The sequence below is a fragment of the Erpetoichthys calabaricus genome, chromosome 18 (genome assembly GCF_900747795.2).
Source record: "Erpetoichthys calabaricus chromosome 18, fErpCal1.3, whole genome shotgun sequence".
In the NCBI taxonomy this organism is placed as follows: Eukaryota; Metazoa; Chordata; class Cladistia; order Polypteriformes; family Polypteridae; genus Erpetoichthys; species Erpetoichthys calabaricus.
Window position 1 is genome coordinate 10,436,982 of NC_041411.2, and position 12,685 is coordinate 10,449,666.

The window sequence follows — 12,685 nt, forward strand, 5'->3', positions numbered from 1 at the left end:
GCCATTCCATCCTGGCAACACAGAATCATAGTGTTGATGCCTACAAACCTAAATGGGAAAAAACTATTATCCATGTCTAAATTAAGGCAAAAGGAAAACGTAATTGCAGGTAGTCAGAATTTTCTATTAATGAAAACCACTAAAATAATCAATATGACTTGAGAATAACCAAAGAATGAAGCAAATTGAAATAAAAATTAAACATAATCATGGCAGAAACTTTAGTCTCGTGTTGTCTATCTATTAGGTTCAGGGTGTGCTTTCAAGATATCCTATTGTCCATATTCTGCATATTTCTATTTGATTAATTATATTCTTTAAATTGTAACAGCACTGACTCTTGAATCAAGTGGGGAGGACATCAGTATGAAGTCAGCAGCAGTATAAGCAGGCTGATGACTCCACCATGGTAGGTCTCGTAACCAGTGACAGTGAGACAGCATACAGAGATGAGGTGCAGAAGCTGTCACTGTGGTGCTCCAGGAACAATCTCTCACTCATCACCTGTAAAACTAAAGAGATGGTGATTGACTTCAGGAGACACAGAGGAGAGCCAGCCACACTCTACATCAATGGGGACCTGATAGAGAGGGTCACCTTCTGTATGCTCCTGGGAACTTACATCTCTGAGAACCTGACCTGGACAGCAAATACTCTGGTGGTGGTCAAAACGTCACAGCAGTGACTGCATTTCCTGAGACTTCTTCAGAAAGTGGAAATAAAGGAGAAGCTGCTGATGACCTTCTACCATTCAACCACTCAGAGTGTTTTAGCATACTGTATTTCAACATGGTGTGCTGGCTGTACAGCAGCTGACAGGAAGGCACTGCAGAGGGTAATATCAAGAGCAGAGAAAATCATTGGCTGCTCTCTGCCCTCCCTGGAATATATATCCCCAGTGCCCAATGCCTCTGCAGAGCCAGGAAAATCATTAAAGACCCATCCCATCCTAGCCACTCATTGTTCACACTACTGCCCTCCAGCAGGCAGTACAAAAGCTTTAAAAACAGAAAAAAAAGATTTGCAGATATGTATAATGATTACCTGTATTTTGGTGGATAATAATTTCTGCCCCTTATTTATTTATGTATGGTATTTGTTCTATGATGTATGTTTTTTATATTATTTGATTGTCATTGTTTTCTGTATTAGCACCTTTTACAGGTGTAGCTTTTACAATGTCATTGTACTGGTACAATCACAATACAGTGCTTTCTAATTCAAATTCTAATAATAATCCATTTACTTGTTTTTAATTTCCAGTTAGTTGGTGGCAGAGATTAATCTGAAGTATTATTCTCATATTACAGGTGAATATATAGCCAAACATTCATGTAATCTAGGTTCTACATTCCTTCTGGAATGTTCCATCAAGGGCTTGGAAAATGAATTAAAGTCATTGGACTATATATACAAAGACTAAATAATAATTCAATTTTTTCTGTTTATGTAAGTCATTAAGAAAAATGACAGCATGGATATGATAATATTACCTACAATATCAGACCGGAGTTCATGTTTAATAATAAAGTACTTGCCTGACAAGGTACATAGTTCTTTAATTCAAAAGAAACCCTGATTTTTTTACCCGTAATACTTGTTTTGTTATTTATGATCAATGTGTAGTCAGTATTTCAAAATGTTACCTATGAAGATTAAATATTGACTGGTTTACTGGTTTGTTTTATTAACATTTTTAAGTCATTATTGATCCCTTACCAAACCCTTCACCTCACCTCTTCAGCATCACTGCAACAGGAAAACAAAAATGGAAAGTGCTAAATGGATCATTAATTCATGACCATTTCATGTGAACTGAGATTAAATTAAATGATTCATTATGATTTGCATTTTTATTCTTATTTAACTAAGCTTAATTAAGCACACTTGAAGATAAGTGGTAACTAAATGATTTTCTGTCAGATGCAATAATTTGGTTAAAATTAATATGAAGTAAACATCAATTAATGCATCCAGCTTTTTTCATTCGATTTGTATTTAGTATGAAGTAGACTTTATTGCTCAGACTTAGTACATACAGCAAAGTATATCTACCTAGCTCTATCATGTATTTGAGGATGAAACACATGTATCTTGAAACTTACCATTCCACTCGCTTCTTTACAAAAAATTGTGAAGCCAGAGCCTATGCTGACAGCACTGAATGCAAGACAGGAACCAACTTTAGAAGTCATGCAAGTCTGCTGTTGATCACATTTAGGCATACTAATGTATGTGCACTGTTGAATGAAATATAATAATAAACATCACATTTTATATGTTAATTAATATACTTTCTAAAGGAAAGACTAATGCAAAATAATGAGAAGCATGCTGTGCATTTTAACATCCTAAACATACTTTGTGGCCTGCCATTTCACACCTGGCAGAACATTAAGTGGATGGCAAAAAGACAAAGGCAATAAAGTCTCTCAACACAGAAACACATTCACAAACTCCGAATTTACAAGATGGTTGCAATTAATATTATGATTCAATTAATATAAAATACTATACACAATATCAAATAGAATTAATGGCCCTGTCTCCCTCCCATATTTTACTTAATAAAAATGAAGCAGCAATACCATTTATACAATTTAATATAACTTAAATTTCAGAATGTGTATTTGCAAAAAACCATACCCGTAACAAGGAACTGCAAAACCAATTTATTGCTTCTTCAAGATGAAAAAGGAAATTTGAACAGCCACACTAATAAATTCACGTCTGACCCTAGACAAACACTGCTTTAAACTGTCTTGTAATCAGCTGCTGTTTTTCATTGTTTGCTAATGAAATACTTAATCCAATAGCCCAAATAAGCTTTCATTACAAATTTCAACCAAGCAATCAGTCTTCAATGCAAAGAGCCAATTTTCTTACTTGGAAGGGCTGAATAAAAAAAAAGTCAACTTGTATTGATTCTTAAGTGCTAAATGTCAAATGCTTCTCTATCATAAGAGCTTTAATAAGTTCAAAGGCTTGCCTGAAAATATTCACAAGGGCTGAGAACTTATACTGCAGCAAAGATAACTGTCAAGCATTAAAGTGCTCTCTTAAAAGCAAAAAAATGTAAAAAATAAATAAAGTGAACATAGGGGAAAAAGAACTAGTATCAGGATTATCTGTTTTTATTTCTAAGCTCGTAGAAAAAAAACATCCACCTTTTATTGTGTCTTAAAGCCTCCAAAGCAAAATAGGCATACTATCCAATATATCTTATAGCTCTTTTTCTCTCTGTGATGGATTATTTTCTTTAACTTTATCAGGTGTTCATGTCTGTCTCTTGTCTTACAGCAATGTTTATATCTTTCATAAGGAGATGCAGAATGATATACTCCTCTTGGAAACAAAGATTCACCTTAAAGTAATCATTAAATCTCATGCTGGAAAATATAACAAAGATATAAGGCAGCTGCATGCTCCTCAAACTCAGTATTTCACGCCAATACTAAATACAGTACATATGACCAAAGCCATCATCTTTATACTTTTCTTTCTACTTTCACAAGTCACAAAGATATGGACCGGCCATCAGGATAACTGTGACACTCTTTATGTGGGACATGCTGTTAGACCACAAGCTCTGCGACTGAGCGAGCAAGAAAGAGGGAGAAAACATGAGTTGTCCATACTGTATTCTCAGTGCATTTCTCAGATTATATAATCCAACTAAATGACTCAAATCACTCCAAGGGGCAGCAAGGTGTGTGAAAACTGGCAAGGTATGATATGGGAATGTATCAGGATTATAGTATATAAGCCGATGACACGATTTTGCTCTCTAGACAGTCATATGGAAATTTAAAATATATATATAGATACAATTATTTCAAAACTTTTGTTCAAAGCATATTTAGGTATGCAAGTTGTGAACAATACCTCGCATCTGAAAACTAAAATCTGATTTTTCTGGTATCTATACTGTAATTGTAAATAAAACACAGAAAAATATATCTCTTGCCTTAACATGGTAAGATATATATATGTATAATAATATAATATAATATAATATAATATAATATAATATAATATGGCAAACCTTCAAAGTTTGAGAAATGTTAACAGCTAACAACAATCTACATAGTTAGTGACTAAATACATTTGGCCAAAATGTTAATTGGAGGCTCACTTGGGCACATAAATGCATAGCTTTGCTATCTTAGCCTGGCATAGCTAAAGTTAAGATTATAAAACAGGATTTTCTAATGGCCAAATATAACCAAAACAATTGTTCAGCTTTACCTATGAAATGTAATCCCCCGGGATCTGGTTTGAAGAGTACAGCGGTTTCTACAATCCCAAGCAGCACATGCGTGAGGCATCTTTATCCATTACTTCACTCCAGAGCAGTGCCACTCGCAATATGGTGGCGACGTTGACGTATGATGCTGCTGGTCATGCGGCGTCTAGTAATTCTACGTCTATGGTCTCAGTGACGTCACTTCTGGGTCTGAGTCCCTTGGCCCCACCCATTCCGGTCAGACATCTTCTTAAGGGGCATTGCCACCATCTTGGAATCAGTTGTGATTTGACTAAGCATAAGACCTTGAACTTTCTTGATTATTTGCAATTTTTCCGCCAATTATATAGGGTTTGCCTCCAAAGTGTCCCAAATCTTTATCTTCTTTTTGTCTCCGGTTTTACTATGTATTGTAAAATAAGCAAACCAGACAAAGAAAAACATTTGGGGTAACCACCCTGTATACTTGAAAAAAAGGAGTTAAGTTGACTTTTAAGTCAAAAGAGGTCTTCATAGGCAAACAGAACTCAGTTACAGAACAAAACATGGCAGTTATAAAGCAGGTGGACAGGAAGAGGTGGATTCAGAGGTACCGGAAGCAGAAGTCATGTAATTTGGAGGCAGACTTTGCTGGAGTGGAAATGGAAGTAATTTCTTTAAGAGGCGGATTCTTCTAAACCAGGCAAGAGTTTTATCCACCAAGAGACAATGCACTGATCAAGAGCACATGACCTTCAAAATGGTGTATTGTCAATAAAGACAACAACAAAGATAAGCATATTCTTTTGACTATTATACCCAAATTTCACACATGCCACATAGTATTGTCTGAAACAAGTGCTAGTTTCACTAGTTTATCATAGTTACAATAAACTGAAGGAATAAAATGTGAAAAATCAAAGGCCTAATTGCTTCTTTACCAGATAAGATAAGCAATAGTATTAGATTAGTAAGATACAGTATATTATATAGGCCTTGCATCCATTTTCAAGTCATGTTAGTGTGGATGAGGCTGCAGAAGTTTTAAATTGTAAAAACTTTGTATTTCCTTCAGTTAAACCTTAATTAAATCAGAAATTAAAAATAAGACCCCCAGAGCAAACATATTCCATTATAATAGCTAAAAAGCATACATATATACAAATATACATACAGTATACAAAGATATATTTGAAAAATTAAGAATTTCAAACACTTTCAAATTTTGTTTGTCTAATCATCACAGACTAAATCTAAAATTTTACAGCCCAAAAATAACAGTAACAGTGAAAACATTTTTTGATTTTCATTATCAAATATGCCATTCTTGCTTCCTTTGATATTTAAGAATCTAGGAAAAAGAAAAAAATACATTATGCACTACAGTGGTCCCAGCAAGAAATGCAGTAGTGACTAACCAAAACTGAATTAAAATTTCATCTTGTGAATTAGGTGCCTCAGAAGGTGACTTTACACAGATGCTTTAAAATGCATCAAACAAATCAAACAAGATGTTGAAAAGATGCATAATGAACCAATGCGGTTTGTTAAATAAGAACTTTGACAAGGAAATCACTCTGTTCTTCTATGTGCACTAATATTTACTACTGTGGATGATGTTAGAGAAGCTACAATAAAATATCGAGAACAGCATAACTTAATAATTAAATATAAGCTCTGATGTTGATATTAAATCAGATCTTCTAGAATGCATATGTATTAAGGAAAGTGGTTCAAGCAGGGCCTAAAAATAGCTCTGCACCACAGAATGAATTACAGTTTTAGTATATAGTGTATTCTGGGATATTTGTGCATTCTATTGCTCCTACTCTACAAAGCATAAAACAATAGGAGATATTGCTAATCCCTTAGACCAGTAGGTTCTCAACATTCAATTGTAAGGGTCCCCTGTGGCTATATGTTTCTTCCCCAGTCCACTTCTTCTCTTGTTTGGACACATACCTTAATTAAACAAACAGTTATTTTCCAGTTTCTATATTTTTTACAACCTTTTACTTACAAACTGGTTATGCTGTATTTTTACAGAAGAAAGCAGGAATTTGTATGTGTTAGATGGGTAAGATTTCACTCTTTATCCTTTCAAAAATATTTATTTTTTAATACTCTGGTTATTTAGACAGTCATTTACTAATAAGCACACAAGTAGGTCACACTGAAGTAGCTGTTCCTTTCAGAGTAATTTGTGCAGGTGCCTGCACTGCTTAACATTAATTGTCTGTGTTAAGTGTCATGTATGTGTGTCAGAGGATCACCTTCCAGGTTTATCGGAGATAAGCAATATCACCCCAGGTCAAGAGGGGGTGTAGCCTCTAACACTGATGTCTCTCGTCACTCACAGCAGCGAGAAGATGCAAACTGGGGGCAATTGAGTCCACCCCTAATTGTCGGAGGACTATGAAAGTGTGGACACCACAGAGAATGGTGTCTCATATCGGACCCAAACTCAAACAACAAGGAGCTCTCGAAGACAACCCACTGATTCCCATTTAAGAAGTCAAGCAGACACCTCTGTAGTTTGCTTAAGTTAGCACACCATTGAGCATTCTTTTTTTTCCTTTACGTTTGTATTAATACCCCAACACTTCCTCGACATTTAAAGTGTCCTTCTAATTGTCCACATAAGATACAATTAAGAAAGAAAATTATACAGAAAAAGTGAAGTAAAAAACAAAGTATTTCAGGATACATTACAAGAACAAATATATTTTCATTTTCAATAATTTTAAAACTGACAATACTGCACTTTTCTAAATGCAAAATAAAAGAAAAAACAGGTCAGATAATTCAACAATCAGGTCAATTTACAGGTAACAATGACTGACTGATTGAGAAACTGATTGGAGCAAAAACCCACAGTCACAGGAGGCCCTGACAACACTGGAATTCACTGACTTAGACAAGGGATTGACAATTTAAGATCTACTTAAGGCAGAATTGTCCAACTGTTTTGATTCTTTTCCTTAATTACAACTATCAATACATTTCTTGAATTTGCTTATACTGTTCAGTAATGAGGGAAGCCACAATTTAACTCAGAATCAATGTGTTCAAAGCAGAAAGGAACAGCGGCCAGAATGGCAGTATGCCACAGGGCATGCATACTCACACATTCATATTTATCAATACACAGTTGGCAATAAAAATACATTCAAATGCCCAAATCAGAGTTATGTTATTCATGAAGATCTATTCAACATTTAAACTTTTTCATATTGTTGTCTTATATAAAAATATCACCTATAATAGGAATCTATTTTTTGTTGGATAATTTCTATGGTCATTAAAGAACCAGACTGCCATGTGTCCAAAGAGAAAGACCCTCATTTTCTTTATCATACAGCAAAATAAGTTCCATAATGCCTTAGCTTCATGCTGTTGTTTAATAAGAGGTGCTGATTACAATGGCTCCCTTCTTTTCAAATGACAGGATGGCTTGAAGACTGATATATTCTTTTAATAGAATAAAACATCAGATTCTCTCAACACAAAGTGACATAACCAAACACAAAAATGGAGAAGCAGTCAGCGCACATAGGGCTCATTCTACCTGTGGACCACAGTAAAACAATTTTGTACAGAAAAAACCAAACCTATATTGCTTTACATTTGTCAAACACATTAACACAGTCATTGAACAATGTATTTTATTCGTAGCAATGTTTCTCTGTGTTGTCAGAGGTTAGAACATGTAATCTCACTGTCATTCTTTCTTTTCTAAATACTATGACACTGTGAGACTTTAGGTGTTTCAATAATATAATAACTGAACACAATAAATGTAATCTTGTATTGATTGGCCAGTGATCCATCGTAGATTGATAGTATTTTTTTTAATTATTTGTTCTTTTAAAATTAAATATTGTTGACTGGATTATCTTTTTTAAAGTGAAAAGGGTCTGTGAATTTATATTTTCAGTGCAGTATTCACATAAACCAAAGCTGAAATTTACAGAAAAGTTCAATGCACAAAAATATATTTATAACCAGTTTTTATCCACTTCAAAGCTCATCCTCAATTGATTCCCACAATACAGACTTAAGCTCATATCCTGCGTGGAGTATTGAAAGCAACCGTCTTAGCCAGTTCAGCCAAATAAGAATGTCATTAACTAAAGTGGCTTATCAAGCTTCAGGCTACAAGTATGTTTATTCATCTTTATTCCATTTGAGCTCCACTGAATATACAAAATTGCCACCTACCTCCCTGTGAGGTATTAGCTAGAAATATGAAGAAAAGTGTAACAGAAAAGACAAGGAATTCTATATTAGATATTGTTTTTTTCCTAAAGGATAACAGAAAGCATGTGGAAAAAACATGCAGCTAAAAGGAACAAGAAGTCCACTAAAGTCTGCCCAGACCAGCAAGGCCAATTTAAGGAACTGAAAGTCAATCCCTACTAGTTAGGAGGCCAAGGGTCTGATTAAAACGATAGGTACAAAGAAGGACAGTTTACCTCTGGATGTTGAAAAAGAAAGACATACCCTGTACTACTAATCTTCCAGCAGCTAATGAGCTCCACTCTGATAGCTGGAGAAAGTACACCTTTGATTTAAATCTAATTATACATGTTGCTATAATTTTCTCCTGAACATTTTTTATTCAACTATTTACACTTAAGGAGGGTGAAAATTTTACTTAAGAGAATCTGAGTTCTGGTTGGTTACAAAAAAACTAACACCATGGCACAATGATAAACATTGCTGTCTCACAACTCCAAAGCATTGGGATAAAATTTTAGCCATTAACTGTGTCGATCAGCTCTGGTAGTTTCCATTTCTCTATATCGGAATGAATAAGAGAGTAGAAAAAAAATTAAAGATTAAATGAATCCATTAATATGAAAGCATAAATATTTTACCAAATTTGTATCACTTTCTTGATGTTTTTCATTGTATGTCTGTACTGATCTTTCCCATCTATATCTGATGCTTACTATGAGCTATTTATAGATGAGTAAGTCGCTGAGTTTGGCAGTTGGAAATGGCAATGTACTACTTTACTATTCATGTCAAAATCTTTTCAGCATTAAATAAGAAAACTATTGTAATCCTCATTGTCTTTGGAAATGGTAATTAATTTGGAGAAATGACTAAGAAAGAAAATAATAAAAATAATAATAATAATAAGTTTTATTTATGTAGTGCCTTTCATACATACAAGACATCTGATCTAAAGAGAACATGCCTTAGAGCTGAGCGTAAATGGAAGAAAACTAAACTAACTATCCACTATGAAATATTAAAGGTTAAAATAACAGAATACAATAACACAGTCCGTCTTGAGAGGCGCTGCTTTTTCTCTAAGATTATAAATAACAATGCTAGTAATCCCAGAGTCTTATTCTCGACGCTTGATCGTCTGCTAAACGCAGGTAACTCAAGGGAATGCCTCCAAAGTATTTCCAGTAAAACCTGTGAGGCTATTGCTGTATTTTTCAATCAAAAAATTAATGATATTAGAAATAACATAGTACTGTATATCTCCCCAACACTGAGGATCCTCTTAAACCCCAGTACAGTGATCCCTCGCTATATCGCGCTTCGCCTTTCGCGGCTTCACTCCATCGCGGATTTTATATGTAAGCATACTTAAATATATATCGCGGATTTTTCGCTGCTTCGCGGGTTCTGCGGACAATAGGTCTTTTTAATTTCTGGTACATGCTTCCTCAGTTGGTTTGCCCAGTTGATTTCATACAAGGGACGCTATTGGCAGATGGCTGAGAAGCTATCCAGCTTACTTTCTCTCTCTCTCTCTCTCTCTCTCTTGCGCTGACGTAGGGGGGTGTGAGCAGGGGGGCTGTGTGCAGCTGCTTCCTGAAGGACATGCTGCACGGAGCTTCGCATACTTAAAAGCTCAAAGGGCACGTATTGATTTTTTTTATCTGTCTCTCGCTATCTCTCTCTATCTCTCTCTCTCTCTGTCTTCCTGCTCCTGACAGAGGGGGTGTGAGCTGCCGCCTTCAACAGCTTTGTACCGGCGGTGCTTCGCATACTTAAAAGCCAAAAAGCTCTATTGATTTTTTTTTTGACTGCTTGCTTTGCACTCCTTTGAAAAGGAAGATATGTTTGCATTCTTTTAATTGTGAGACAGAACTGTCATCTCTGTCTTGTCATGGAGCACAGTTTAAACTTTTGAAAAAGAGACAAATGTTTGTTTGCAGTGTTTGAATAACGTTCCTGTCTCTCTACAACCTCCTGTGTTTCTGCGCAAATCTGTGACCCAAGCATGACATTCTAAAAATAACCATATAAACATATGGTTTCTACTTCGCGGATTTTCCTATTTCGCGGGTGGCTCTGGAACGCAACCCCCGCGATGGAGGAGGGATTACTGTATTCCGTTATAAACAAAATTCTTTCACCAGGATACATTTACCTGATTTACATAAAATAATTTCTCAACTGAAACCCTCCACCTGCGTCTTTGACCCAATACCAACAAGTTTTTTCAAAGAAGTATCGGGCATACTAATTGATAATATTCTTTACATAGTAAATTTGTCATTAGATACAGGGGTCTTCTCAGACTGTCTTAAGACTGCTGTAGTTAAAACCCTGCTGAAGAAAAATAATCTTGACCCCTCTGCTCTTGAAAATTTTAGACCCATCTCTAACCTGCCTTTCTTAAGTAAAATTCTAGAGAAGGCAGTCATTGTGCAGTTAAATGACCACCTCAATAAACATGCTATTCTTGATAAATTTCAGTCAGGTTTTAGAACAAATCACAGCACAGAAACTGCACTCGTTAAAGTAGTAAATGACTTGCGGGTAAATGCGGACAGAGGCCATTTATCTATTCTCATCCTTCTAGATCTGAGTGCGGCATTTGACACCATTGATCACAATATTCTTAGAAATCGCCTTAGTCAATGGGTGGGCCTCTCTGGCAGTGTCTTAAATTGGTTTGAATCCTACCTGGTAGGGAGAAAATTCTTTGTTAGTTGTGATAATTACAACTCAAAGACACATGACATCCTATATGGTGTTCCACAAGGCTCTATTCTGAGTCTGCTGCTTTTCTCAATCTACATGCTTCCGTTAGGTCAGATTATCTCCGGGCACAACGTGAGCTACCACAGCTATGCTGATGACATACATCTGTATTTATCAATAGCACCTGATGACCCCGATTCTCTTGATTCATTAACACAGTGTCTTACATGTATATCTGAATGGATGAATAGTAATTTTCTAAAGCTAAATAAAGAGAAAACAGAAATTTTAGTAATTGGCAATAATGGATACAATGAGGCTATTAGAAACAAACTGGATGCATTAGGATTAAAAGTCAAGACGGAGGTAAAACGCTTAGGGGCAACTGTTGACTGTAATCTGAATTTTAAATTGCATATTCATCAGACCACTAGGACAGCATTTTTTCACTTAAGAAACATAGCAAAAGTTAGACCTCTTATATCACTGAAAGATGCTGAGAAATTAGTTCACGCGTTTGTCTTCAGTTGACTAGATTACTGTAACGCACTCCTCTCAGGACTACCCAAAAAAGACATAAATCGTTTGACAACTAGTGCAGAATGCAGCTGTTAGAATCCTAACTAGGAAAAGAAAATCCGAGCACATTTCTCCAGTTTTGATATCACTACACTGGTTACCTGTGTCATTCAGGATTGACTTTAAAATTCTGCTTATGGTTTATAAAGCCTTAAATAATCTCGCTCCATCTTATATATCGGAATGTCTGACACCTTATATTCCAAATCGCAACCTTAGATCTTCAAATGAGTGTCACCTTAGAATTCCGAGAGCAAAACTTAAAAGAAGTGGTGAGGCGGCCTTCTGCTGTTATGCACCTAAAATCTGGAACAGCCTGCCAATAGGAATTTGCCAGGCTAATACAGTGGAGCATTTTAAAAAAACTGCTAAAAACACATTATTTTAACATGGCTTTCTCATGACTTCACTTTAATTTAATCCTGATACTCTGTATATCCAATTAATTATAATAACTATTCATGGTGGCTCTAAAATCCGTACTAACCCCTACTCTCTCTTCTGTTTCTTTTTCTGGTTTTTGTGGTGGCGGCTTGCGCCACCACCATCTACTCAAAGCACCGTGATGTTCCAACATTGATGGACTAAAAGCCAGAAGTCTGCATGACTATCATCATCAAGTCTTTCCGTGAGAACCTTAAATACAAAGAGGACTACAGAAATCCCTCCTCGATCACGGGGGTTGCGTTCCAGAACCCCCCGCGAAAGGTGAAAATCCGCAAAGTAGAAACCATATGTTTATATGGTTATTTTTATATTGTCATGCTTGGGTCACAGATTTGCACAGAAACACAGGAGTTTGTAGAGAGACAGGAACTTTATTCAAACACTGCAAACAAACATTTGTCTCTTTTTCAAAAGTTTAAACTGTGCTCCATGACAAGACAGAGATGACAGTTCCGTCTCACAATTAAAAGAATGCAA